The sequence below is a fragment of the Ursus arctos genome, unplaced genomic scaffold (assembly GCF_023065955.2).
Source record: "Ursus arctos isolate Adak ecotype North America unplaced genomic scaffold, UrsArc2.0 scaffold_32, whole genome shotgun sequence".
In the NCBI taxonomy this organism is placed as follows: Eukaryota; Metazoa; Chordata; class Mammalia; order Carnivora; family Ursidae; genus Ursus; species Ursus arctos.
The window spans coordinates 15993389-16007292 of NW_026623008.1; positions in this window are offsets into that span (position 1 = coordinate 15993389).

A 13904-nucleotide genomic window follows, 5' to 3' on the forward strand; every position below is an offset into this window, starting at 1 on the left:
GATTCGGCTTGACACACCACAGAGTTCAGGGGTGAGGGGCTGTTACCTGCGGTCCTTTATACCTGTCGATTCATGCCATACCTTGCCTTTTGCTTCTGAAACAAAGTATGTCCATTCTGCAGGGCGTTGTGGAAGAAAGACCTCAGGGCTGCTGGATCTCCGTGGTCCCCCCAGATGACGGGTGGCCGCTCCCACTGAGGACAAGTCGCGAGGTCTGGACGCCGGAATGAAACGCCGGCCTCTGATGCTGGTAGTGGTGGTCACATACTTAGGACTTTTCACAAAGGCTGTGAAAAGTACGAGGAGGAAAAAGTCCCCCGTCAGGAATTTTTGGGGACGTAATTGAAGATGTGGGAGAAGATTTGAAGTGAGAGGTATGAATTCTAGAAGTCAATGCAGTGGAGTGAAAAAAAGGCCCCAGCACTTCCACTCTGATTATTTCCGGATGGTGGGTGGGCGTGGACTTCATTTCTATTCCCTTCTCTGTGTTTACCCACTTGTCTTTATTCTGTACGGCGAGCGCGCATTACTTACAGACAGTACGCACCCACCCACCTCGCCACATGCTTTAAATAGACGCCAGGCCCAAGTCACCGTGTCTACGCAACTTTTTCTATGCTCTCTGCCCACCCAGGGAGCTCTGCCCCACCTGCCCCTGTCTGCCTGGGGGGGCCTCTGCCACTGGGCAGCTGTGTGACCTCGGGCCAGCTCTTAATCTCTCCGGACCACAGCTTCCCCACCTAGAAAAGGGGGCGATCATAGCACATGCCTCATAAGGTCATCGGAAGGATGAAAGAATATGATAGATTTAATTTGCTTCATGCAAAGCCCGACACATTATAAGCATTTGGAAAATCGTAACATATGTATGTATACATGCACACGCACACACACACACACACACACCGTAGGACTAAAATACATAGTGGGATATACACACAGTAGTAGAAGCGCCTCTCTTGAGATCTTTGTTTTCTTAGTTCTTTGGAAATCAGGGGAAGCAAAAGGTTATTGAAGGAGAAAGGAAAACGTTGCCCCCAATGTCACTGCGTGCAATGGAGCAGGACCCTAGCAGCACAGGAGAACCGGTCCCCCACGCGCCTTGCCCGCTCTGCTTCCTCTGGGCCATGTGCGGGGCATGGAGGCTGAGGGATGCCAGGGCCCAGTGCCCAGGGATGACCACCGCGGGTTGGAAGAGCCCTGGACGGTATGTATAGAGTGGGCGAGCGAATGAATGGATCTGCCTGACTATAGGGAAGATGAGGGGGGAGAGAGTAAGCAGGTGCGATGACTCCATTTTACAGAGGAGGAAATCGAGGCTCGGAGCGGTAAAGTGACTTGCTCGAGGTCGTTTCGCAGTTGTTGCCTGAGCCAGGATTTGAACCAAGGCCTATTGATTCCAAAGTGTATACCGTGGACGCTGTTTGTCCTTAAATGACGGAGTCCCACGGAACGATGGCTTTGCAGGCAAAGTAGAGTACAAAGTCTCCCAGGCTGGCCTGGCTGCCTTGCAGGTCCAGCTGGGTAGCAGGAATTCGAAGGTCGGATGGGTGAGATGCCCTTGATTTCTGAAGTCCTTCAGCTCCCGGGCTGTTGGCTCTGATGGCAGATAAAAAGACACGGAAACTTCTGTCCCAGTGTGACTTGGCTCCCTGTCGTCTTGCAAGAAAGCCAAGTTCTCACAGCCCCTGTACCTCCCAACCGCTTCTAATGGATTCATTGTCTGCCCTGTTTCGCTGCCCCAAGCTCAGGCCACCTTGGTTTTGCCTGGTGAGTGGCCTCTTTCAAAGGTGAGCTGGCCTTTCTCCGCCTTGGACAATCAGGCCATTTAAAGGCAGACAGGAACCTCCACGAGCAAGGCCAGGGTCGTCCCGAAGGCAGATCTCCACGGCAGCCAGCAAACAAGCGTGGGGTAGGGATGCGTGTGCTCTGACATGTAGGCGTGCCCTGTATACAGGAAGCAGGGCAGGGGTGAGAAGAGACAGTGTAAGAGGATGGGGGTGATCGAAGACCACGCCTTGGTTTAGCCAAAGTTAACTGCAGCTCTACCACAAAGTGCGCTCCGATCAAGTCTGAGAAATGCCAAAAGTTCTAGCTCTTTCTTTAAGCTGATAGTATATACATCTGTGTGACAAAGGCTTGGAGAAGTCCTGCAGTCAGGAGTATTTGTTGACTTTTTTTTTTTTTTTTAAGTAGGCTCCACGCCCAGCATGGAGCCCATGTTGACTTTTAATTGAGAATTTCCGTGTTTTTTTCTCCTCCCTCCCGCCTTCCCTCCCTCTTGCCCTTCTTTCAACAAATGCTCGAGGCATTCCGAATACCCGCCAGGACCGTCCCACGTGTTATAGCGGTGAACAAAACAAGGCGAGGCTCCTGCCCCCGTGGGATTGACAGTCCAGAGGGAGGAAACAGACAGTAAATGTCATAAGGAAAACAGAGAGTACGCCAGACGGGGGCAAGAAAGCAGGCAAGGAAGGGAGTGCTGGAGTAGGGGGTGGTTTGCAACTTTAAGTGTGGGGGTGACGGAACCCTCATTGAGTCACTGAGACGGTGCCATTTGATCGGAGACCTCTGGGAGGTGAGGAAGCCCATCATGCAGAGCGCATTCCAGGCAGAGGGAACGGCAGGTGCTAAGACCCCGAGGCCTGAGCATGCCCAGTAGGATCCGGGAGCAGCAGGGAGACTTCAACCCCCCTCCTGCCCCCACCTCCCACCGCAGGACACATTTTCTCATCTGCCAAAGCAGCTTGAGAGACTGGTGCGCGGGTAAGAGCAAGGCTCTAGTCGGAAAGACCTAGGTTTTTATCCGAGCTTCGCCTTTCCTACGAGTCTCTGCAAATGCAGTTGAGTGATGTCACCTCTCAGAGCCTCCAGTTTCCTGTAAGTCAGGGATAGTGACATGCACCTACCTCAGAGAGCCACGGCGAGGTGCAAAGACGTTCTGTGTGCATCTGCCTTCCCTCGGGCAGCCCAGAGCGAGCCTCCTGAATGCCAGCTCTGGCTGGTCCTCACTGAGACTCTTACAGCTGTTTGAGAAATCCGCTCACTCCTGATGGAGCCGTCACCTTTTGGGTCCTCTGTTGGGTCTTCCTGCCTGGAAAGCCGGGACCTGGAGGAAGGGAGCATCACGGTAATCCTGCCGCCCACGGCTCCTGCAGCAAATACGCCCTCAACGACGAGGAGAAATGCATCAGAGAGAACTACGGTAGAAATCCAAGATGGATGGCCAAGACCTAAGGCCATCTCGGTCAAAGCCAATCAGCCCACGAACTTGCGGGGGCTCCTGAAGCCCTGTTAGGCACCTCTTTCATGCTCCTGGCAGCGAGGACTCCTAAACAGCAGGGCCATTAGGAATTTAAAGTACTCTCTCTCGCTCCTCCCCAAACATAGAAATTCCCCCTTTCTCCCACCAGATGCCTTTTCATTGTAAACCCCCAGGAGCTGTGTTCTCCCTGCTGAGATTTAAACATGGTTTATTCAACTGGTATTTAAGAGAGCCCACTAATGTGCAGCCAATGTTATAGGCACTTAGGACACAAGACGATCTCCCTACCCCTTATGGAACTTTTGGACCAGTGGTTCTCAACGTGTAGTCCCCACCTGGGAACTTGTGAGAAATGGAAATTCTCGGTCCCACCCCAGCCCTAATGAATCAGAAACCCTGGGGTGGGACCCAGCAATCTGTGCTAGGTCTTCCAGGAGATTCTGACGCAAGCTTAAGCATGAGACTAATGGTCTAGAGTAGTGGTTCTCAATCAGGCGCACGCATGTGCCCCCCCCACACACCTGCCCCAGGACACTTGGCAACGTCTAGAGATATTTTGGTTATCACAATGTGCAGGAGATGCTATTGGCATCTAGTGCGTAGAGACCAGGGATGTTGTTAACATTCTATAATGCACGGATGCTCCCCTCTCCAAAAACAACAAAGAATTACCCCGCCCAAAATGTCAGTAGTGCCAAGGTTGAGAAACCCTGGTCTAGGGGGAGGGGGACAGGAAGACAGATAATGAACACTTACATAACTCAATGAATAAGATCATCTTCGATGGTGAGAAGTGCTCGGAAGCAAATAATTCAGGGTAATAAGAGACTGGCCAGTGGTGGTGACGACATTGGGTGACCAGAGGGGACCTCTCTGGCTTTTTGTACTGAGACCTGGACAAGACAGTTCTAACCATAGCAAGTTTGGGGGAAAGAAGATTCCAGGCGAAGGCAACAGCCAGTGCAGAGGCCTGAAGTGAGGAAGAGTATGATGTGTTGGCGGTTTGGAGAGAAAGCTAGGTGATGGGCACTACACGCTCCCTGCTGTCCCCCCTCCTTTCCTCCCTCCCCCACCTTCCTTCTGCAACTATTCAGTAAGCACCTACTAGGTGCCAAGCACTGTGCTGGGCATTAGTGCCCTGCAAAGCACCTAGAATAGCTGGACGGAATGGCTGGTCAGCAGAGCACGAAGCGAGGAGCAGAGAGTCCTTGAAGCCAGGATGGGAGAGTCCGATGGGGCGTCCGGAATGATAGCGCAGGCTCTGCTCTCCGAAGACAAACTCCTCTCCCAGAGTTCGCACCCTACGCAGTCCCCTCCCCATGAAGCTGGGTTGACTTGTGACTTGTTTTTGCCCCGCAGAGGGCTGCGGAAGTCACACCTGTAACACCCAAGGCTGGGTCAGAAGCCTGGCAGGTTTCACCTGGCTCTCCTCCCACGCTGACTCTTGGGACGCCCTCTTGGAACCTAAAGGAAAACACATTTCCTGTTTCCTCTACCCACGAGACATTTCTGACGTCAGACGTGTAGTTTTCCGCATCAGGCAATTCTCCACTTTTCGGTGGACACCCTCGATTTGGACACTAGCTTCCCAGCGTGAGCCCAGACCCCACAGGTGACGGGCTCAGCGCTACAGACTGCTCCCACTTCGGAAGCTCCTCGCAAGTCACAGGTGTTCATCTATACTTCTGACCAACCAGCTATGCAGCAGAGCTCCCCACGACCCCTCCCCAGCTTCAGTCATTTTCTATAACAGCTCACAAAACTCAGGGAAACATTTATTTACATTTATTGGTTTATTATAAAGGATATTACAAAGGCTACAGATGAACAGCCAGATAAGAGGTACGCGGTGTGAGGAAGGGGCACGGAGCTTCCATGGCCCCTCCAGACATGCCACCCTCGCAGCACCTCTGTGTTTTCATCTACCTGCAAACTCCCCAAAGCTTCCCGTAGGGTTCTTACGTAGGCTGCATTACAGAGACACGATTGGTTAAATCATTGGCCCTTAGTGACAGACTCAGTGCCAGCCTGGCTCCTTCTGGGGCCAAAAGTTCCAACCCTCTAATCACCGTGGATGGCTTCCCTGACAACCAGCTGCCCTGCCAACCGCCCCCCCCCCCCACAAGCCTTAGGGACTTTCCCAAACTTCCCTCATTAACATAAACTCAGGTGTGATTGAAAAGGGATTGTTATGGGGCGCCTGGGTGGCGCAGTCGTTAAGTGTCTGCCTTCGGCTCAGGGCGTGATCCCGGCAATCTCGGATCGAGCCCCACATCAGGCTCTTCTGCTATGAGCCTGCTTCTTCCTCTCCCACTCCCCCTGCTTGTGTTCCCTCTCTCGCTGGCTGTCTCTATCTCTGTCGAATAAATAAATAAAATCTTAAAAAAAAAAAAAAAGGGATTGTTATGAATAAAAGATATTTCAGGAGCTAGGGGAAACAAACCAAATATAAAAAAAGATGCTCCTACCACTCTTAGCGTTTAGGAAATTAATAAGGGTTTCGGGAGCTCTGGCCAAGAGCCAGGAACAAAGACCAAAGTATGTATTTATTATTATATCAAATATCACAGAACCGAACTGCCATGCTGTGTTCTCACACGGGAGTGGGTCGAAGGGGGGCCCAGATCGGCTCTGTGTTCCACAGCCCCAGCTAAGCCCCAGCTTACCACCAGCATCAACCATCAGCCCTATGAGTGTGCCATCCCGGATATTCCCGCCCAGGTGAGCCCCCAGATGACTGCAGCCCCAGCTAGCACCTTGTGGAGCGAAGCCCGGTCAATCCCCAGGCCCACGAGAGCCCATAAAACTGCTGTTTCAAGGCACTAAGTTTGGGGAGGTTTTGTCAAGAAGCACTAGAAAGGCGAGACAGGCAGGATTCTGACACTGGTGGGGCCTGCCTTGGGAAAGTACCATAAATGAACGTTCAAACACAGCAGGGCACTGTGCGAGGCCAGCCTGGGGCAGCAGGAAAAGAAGTCGGGGGATGGGATACTTGGGCCCTGGCCCTGGTTCTCCCACCAAGGTGCTGCGTGGCTTTGGGCCTAAATCTCTCTGGGTATCAGTGTTCTCTGGACACAGAAGGACGTGGGTCCTGTGGCGTCAGAGTGCTGTTCAAGCTCTGTCATCCTTGGCTGATCGGGCTTCCTTGATGACCTTTCATCAACCGGCACATTCCTGCCTCCAAACATTTGCTCATGTTGAGCCACCGTTGGGATGACCCAATGGAACAGTCCAGGTTCTTCCGTCTGCGCCCACTTCCGGAGCAGGGGCTCTCTGGGTCCAGAACACCTGGGCACAAATTCCAGCTGCATCACCAACTAGGTACGGCCTTGGAGGAATCTCTTCAGCTCTCTGTGCCTTAGTTTCCTCATCAGTAAAACAAGAATACCTCTCCCACGAGAGTATGCGCGCAGACCTACTGGATGATTCGCGTAAAACACCGGCCCCGGGCCTGCCCCGCAGCGGCTGCTGCTCTTATTCCTCCCTTTCTGTCTCATACATTCGGGCTCCACTGAGCACGGCTAATTTGAGCCTTGTCTCCTGACCCCATCCTCTCTCTCCCAATAGGCTTCAGGCTTCTGGAAAGCTTGACTCGGGCCAAAACCCAAGCCACAAGATTGAGCACCCACCAGGGCAGCAGACAAGGCCCTGGGAGCCAGCGGCCTCCAGGCCTTCCCTCCCCCCCGGCTGTGCCATCTGGGCATGACGCTGGGCTCTTGTGAGCCTCTGCTTCCTCATCGGCAAAGCACAGGTGATGGTCCCCATTCTGTCTCCTCTTGGGACAAGGTAAAGACTAACTGAGACGCTGGGTGCTAACGTGACATGGAAACGGCCATATGTTTGACATACATATGTGAGGGACACAGTGGCCCAGGGACAGACCACAGGCCCGGAAGGTGGAAGAGCTGGTTCTCATTCTGGCTGTGTGACATTGGGCACATTGCCTCCCCTCTCTGAGTCTCAGTATCCCCGATGGGAAAGCGAGGCAAGGTCACAAAACCTGCAGACATTTTGGTTTAGCCGACGTAGTGTCCTTTGCAAATTCAAACTTATTTTTTTTCAAGACTGGAGGTGTTCACACAAACATTGATTTCTAAGTTCTCTCTAAAAAAAATCAGAAAGTGGAGCAGCATGGGGTCTGTACCCCCACATGGCCGTTGCTGGGTGGGGGCCTTCCCTTTCAGAGGACACAGGGTCTGTGTTCCCCAGGACGCCCCACCCATACCGGACCTCACGCCCCTCCAGCTGGACTCACGAATGTCACTTGCCCAGCCCTGACAGCCCTCTGAGTTTGCCAGGCCTGAAGGAGGTAGCCCCTGGGGGCCACGTGCTGTGCTGACACGCTAAGAGTCTCTGGCTACAGTGAGTCCGACCCTTATGCTTTCTGGTATCCCGCTCGGCCCGGCACAGTTCTGGGAACACAATGGATGCTCGGCAAACATTTGGCTCCCACCCCTCCCCGGCTGCCTGCTGACCTCGGTTACCCTACAACCCGGGAGGCTTGAGATGCATCCTGCAGGGCGTGCCCTGCCTAAGCCCTGTCCCCATGTGGCCTGCATCCGTGTGGCCCGTGCAACAGACATCAGGACCTTGTCTAGTCGGGGTGGATCTCAGAAAGCCTCGGGAACTGTGGATACGTCTTTCTGCCCAGTTCCAAATGGGCCACTTTGCCTGCTCCCCACTGTCTCGCCCCAAACAGGACCAAACGTCACCGGTGGGCAGGAATTCGCCGTCACCACACGGAGAGGCGGACAGCACGGACTCCATCACACAGACTGGGACTGAAGCCCCAGCTCTCTAACTTGGTAGCTGTTGTTGTAGCTGCATCAGTCAGGGTTCTCCAAAGACGCAGGGCCAGTATATAGAGGTCTGCAAGAGGAGGCGTATTCTAGGAACTGGCTCACGGGATTACGGCAGTGGAGAAGCCCCGCCATCTGCCCCCTGCAGGCTGGGACCCAGGGAAGGAAAGGTGGTGATATGATTAGTCCAAGTCTGCAGGCCCGAACTCGGTGAAGCCAGCAGTGTAGACACTGTTCTGAGTCCCAAAGGCCAAGGGGCGGGAGCGCTGATGTTCAAGGGCAGGGGAAGCTGGAGGCTCCAGCGGAGGAGGAGAGAGCCAATTCCCCCTCCCTCCAAATTTTTGTCCTGTTCAGGCCATCAGAGGCTTGGATGAAGCCCCCCAACTTCGGCAAGGGGCATCTTCTTTATCCAGCCTACTGATTCAAATGTTGGTGTCTCTCAGAAACACCCTCACAGACACACCCAGAAAGGATGTCTTACCAGCTATCTGAGCTTCCCTTAGCCTAGCCAAGTTGACGCATAAAATTAGCCATCCCAATAGATGAAAGTCCCTCATTCTTCTTATCTTCCGGGTCCCGAGTGTGAAATGAGAACAGGACTCCCCCTGCCCGCCATGGAGGGATTGGAGGGAAGTCTGCTGATGGGATTAAAGGGGCCAGTCAGGTAATGAATGCACAGGAAATGGTGGCGGTCGGAGTCATCATTTCAGCCACAGAAGGACTTCGTGGCTTGGCATTTCCAAAACCAGAAGGGGCTGTTTCCCCCAATTCCATCATGAAACCAGGAAGAAATTGGTGGATGTGCCTGGAGTCAAACTGGAACTGGGTGGGAGAAGCCCAGTACAATGCAAACCTCTCGCCCCTAGGTAGAAGACACCCCTTGATTTTTGCCCACCCAGCATCCACTTTCTCTTCTGGCCAGAGCGTCCCAAGTTCCCTTGGGGAAACTAGCCCTCCTCCATGCTCAGTCTATGCCATTTGGTGAGGTTGATGCTATCAGCCACCTGGCCAATCAGAACCCTAACTCCTCCAAGCACAGTGATTGGTCCATGGTGAGCATGTGACCCAGGCTGGACCAATAAGAGACGTCTCTGTGATTTTTGCTGAGCTCTTGGGAAAGAGACATCTTCCTTCATCTGGAGTGACTTAGGCGGACAGAACATAAGCCTACAGCTGCTGGTGGGCAACTTTACAAGCAGAGAGAAACAAACAAACACATAAACAATCTGTCTGAGAGTGAAGCCAACAGCCAACACAGAGGAAAGCAGAACCAAAGCGAGTAGGGAGAATTGCTGGCAATAACGTCCAAGCACGGGGATCCAGTCATGACCGAAGCGGTAGGGATCTTTGCCTTTGGACATTTCAGATACAAGCATTAATGAATTTACTTTTCTACCTAAGCCAGTTTGAATTGTAGTTCTGTCAAGAGTCCCAACACTGTCCAGAAATAAAGTCTGCTACAAACAGCAAGAGTGATTAAACAGATGAGTAAGTAAGTACGTGGATTAGTAAAGGAGCAAGAAAACAAGTGAGTGAGTGAATGAGAGACTGAATGAATGAATGAATGAATGAAGCATTTTGAGAAACACTCCATTATTGCTCTCTGAGCCTCAGATGCTCCTGAAAGGCCTCCTCTATAGCACGTAGTTGCAGAAGGACCCAGCCTGTGGAACTTCGTTAGGGAGGATTTCTCAGTCTGTCTCCCAGGGGTCCAAGCATCTTAGGCGGGCAAGGCACATAGCCTTTGGATGAGCCTGAGTTTCCTCACAGTGAGATGGGGATCAGAGGTCTTAGGTCATAGGGCTGTCGCCATAGTTAAGTAATGTAACGTACATAAAAGCACTTAGCGCAGGGCCTGGTAAAGTCATTTGATAGCAACAGCATTGCTGAGCCTTACTGTTATCATGCTTTCAGGCTCAGCTTATATCTACCTCCATGGAGTCGCCCCTGACTGCCTGAGTCCCCTCAGCCTACTCCTTTAGAGCAGAATCAGGGTTGACAAGCTTGCTCAAACTTCAGGATATCAGAGTCCCCAAGGGGAGTGTGTTCAAAATGCAGGCTCCCAGGTCCACCTTCTGAGAACCGTTGCCAGGGGTCTATGACGGGGCCCAGGAATCTGCATTTTCACCAAGACCCCCAGCCCAAGATGATTCTAAAGCAACTGGCCCGCAGACTACAGTTGCAGAAACATTCACCTTCCCACCGTCCCATTTTACAGATGGGGAAACTGAGGTCCACAAGGGGACACAGATTGGCCCAAAGTCACATCATGATTCACTGGCAGAGCCGGGCTTGACCCAGAACTTGTGCCTTGTGGCCCTGGGCTAGTTCCACCCTGCCTCACGGGGTGCCTTCCTTGTGGACTGACTGAAGTGTTCCTAGAGCCTCTGACATGTGTTTTCCACCACTGGGTTCTGGGTTCTCTAATCATTGTCCTGCTTCCTGCCTCCAGAAAATATGTCTGCTCGGGGCCCTGAATCTAGTTGCTACTCAATAAATATCTGCCAGAGGATGGACACGACTATAGCAGGACCAAACCATTTAGCAGTTTCTTCAGCGAAGGAGCCAGATGGCCTGGAAGAGCCATTACCCCTTGAGGGATCCCCAAATGTACATCGCTTCTCTTGTGTTTCTCTTTCTCTCGCGATAGTTGCGGTGCCAAAGAGCTGAATGAACCTGCTATAAACTATAAACGCCGGCAGGTAGGGCCTGCCTCTGCCCTGCCCGCCGCTACGTCCCTGCCTGGCATACAACAGGTGCTCCACAAGTGATGAGATGAGGGAAACGGAACTGTGGACCCTGCTTCCCATTCAAGCAGATCATTTCTTGTTCTGTAGATGGTCCGTTGGTGAGGACGCTACCATCCCCTGCCCCCCTCCCCTCTCCCCATCCCCACCTTCCTGCTCTGGGGGGTCAAGAGATGGTCCCAGTCCCCGCTCTTGGGCCGTCTCTAGCGTCATGTATCTGTGCGATGGAGGGTGGGGTGGGGAGGAGAGTTCTGCCGAAATCACTTCTGCACAGCCGGGGCGTGCCGTCACCCCCAGCTGCCTACCCTTCCTGCATCAGCACTTTGGCGCCGCGGCCCTGGCTCAGCCAGGACTGGATTTGATTGATTCTTTATGGCCTGCGGATTCAATGCCTGAGCCGAACACATGTGGAAGACAAGCCAGGGTGGAGGTGGGGGAGAGGAGAAGCAAGGGGGAGCAGCGTGGGCCAGACCCCAACTCTCGCAAGACACAGGGCTTCCCCAGGTCTGGCTGGGATCACGACCCACATGCCCGCCGCACCCACATGCCTATGACTCTGGTTTCTAGAATTGTCCTGGACCTCATTTCCCAGCAATGTCCGATCGAATGGGAATGTCCAAGGCCAGGCCCTTCAGATGGGACAAGCCTGGGCCAAACGCCCTCCCGAAAAAATGTGATGTGAGCAGTGTTCATCTGTTATTGATTGGGAGGCTGTGAGCTTTGCTTCCAAAATCTCCAATAAAACTGGCTTGGAGGAGAATTTCCTGGATCCCCAGTAAGTGGATAAAGATGTTCCAGAAGTCCAGAGTGGTGCTGGTGGGGAAGCTCGCACACCATGTCCAGTTGGTTTTCCCCTTTGTTACTTAATGAAGAACAGAAAACAATCAGCCCAACCTCTCTGCATCGTCCAGAGACGGCTCCCTTCTCCCTTTGAGTTAATTTCCGGTTGGAGGCAGGAGCCTGCCCAACCTGAGGGCCCCTGGGAATCTGCCCTCTTCTTCGCTTTTGGGTTGGGGGCTGGGGTCAGCTCATTCCTCTGCACATCCCAAGGGCAGACTCTCGCCCCTATAGGTGGTACTAGGAGGGTAGGGGGTCTCTAGGGAGTACGGCAGAGCATCTGGGCTACTGGCTCCATTGTTGGAGCCACCCCGGGTTACAGAAAGACGGCTCCGACTCTGAGGTCCCCCCTCTCGGGGACCCTACCATTTACCCGCTGTGTGACCTTGGGCGAGAGAGTTCACTTTTCAGAGACTCAGTCTCTTCATCTGTGAAATGGGTGTCATCTCAGCCTCCGTCTCGTGGGATTGTTAACAGCAGTCAACAAGGGTACGTATGCAATGTGCTTTGCACCGTGCCTGGCGTACAGCAAGTTCTCAATTAGCACGGGTTGTTATTACTATTATTCCCTGACATCAGCAGCTGGGATTCTGCTGACTTCATGGTGAGCCCCAGAGACACCCAGAGAGATGGAATCACCCCCTTCTTGTACTTCTTCTTCCCTTCCTCCACCCCCCACCACATTCTCTTGGGCCTTGGGATGGAAGGATGAGGATAGGCAATCTGAGTCAGAGTGCTTGTCATCTGGGTGGGGGGAGTGGGGGGTGGGCCAGGAGCTGGAAGACCTCAGCCAGAGCAAGGGTGCGGCTGGGGAGGTCAGCCCTTGGCCTCATGTCTCCGCTGTATGGTGCAAAGATGCCGGGGTGGCCTCCCACCTCCAGTGCCACTGGTCCAGGCCTCCCTCGGCCCTCACGGTTGGTGACGAAGGAGCACCCGACTTTAGACTTTGCCCTTGTGCACCTAAGTGACTCAGGGCCCCAAAGTCCTCATCTCCCAGACGAGGAGGTTAATTTTTGCCTTGTGCACCTCAAAGGGATGTTATGTAGCTCAGAGCGGTCTAGGGCCCGGAGGACAGAGTGGAGACCTGGACAAGGCAGACGATCTAACCAGGAGCTGCAGAAACGTTGGACAGATCCGAACCAGTGTAGCCAAGGTGTGGATAACTCAACTGGGACAGGAGCCACTGCCCGTGGGAGCCAGCAGAACTCTCAGTCTGAGCCCAGCCAGGTTATTTGGGTGCTCAAAGAAAAACAAACTTCAGTGTTCTCCAAGGACAACACCAATCCAGAGTCTACATGGCATAACATCATGGCGCCAGTGCAATCCAAAATTATCAACATACTAAGAGCCATGAAAATAGGAAGACTCTGAACCTGATAAAGGGCATCTATGAACAATTAAGAGCTAACGGCGTACTTCATGGTGAAAGATTGAATACTTTCTCCTGTGAGCTGTATCTTACACCACATAAAAATGAAATAAAAATGGACCATACACCTAAATATAACACATAAAAACATAAAAGTTCTAGAAGAAAAGATAGGAAGAAATCTTTGTGATCTTGGGGTAGGGGAAGATTTCTTGGATTCAGCACCAAAAACACTATCTATAAAAGAAGAGATGAATGAATTGAACCATATCGAAATTAAGAACTTACGCTTTTTGAAAGACTCTGTTAAGGCACAGACTGCGAGAAGCCATTTGCAAATCACGTATCTGTTCAGAGACTTGCATCTGGAATATATAAAGAATTTTCAAAAATAATAAGAGAACAAACAGCCCAATAAAAAAGAAATGGGCAAAAGATTTGAACAGACACTTCACCGAAGAAGACATATGGATGGCACATAAGCACATGAAAAATGTTCGAAATAATCAATGACCTGAGAACAGATCATTAAAACCACAGTGAGATACCATTTGCATTGGTTAGAATGGCGAAAATCAGGAAGACTGACCATACCAAGTATTGGTGAAGACAAAACTCTCATGATTGGCCAGTGGGCATGAAAAATAGTATAACCACTTTGGAAAAAAGCTTGGCAATTTTCAGTGAATTAAGCATATACCTATCATTTGACCTAGCCATTCCCTCCCTAGGTACTTACCCAAGAGAAAGGGAAATACACGTGCTCACAAAAATGCGGATGCGAATGTTCACAGCAGCTTTATTTGGAATAGCTAAAAACTGAGACCGACCCAAAGGTATATCGACAGGTGAATGGATAAACAATGCGTGGTATATCCGTACAAGGG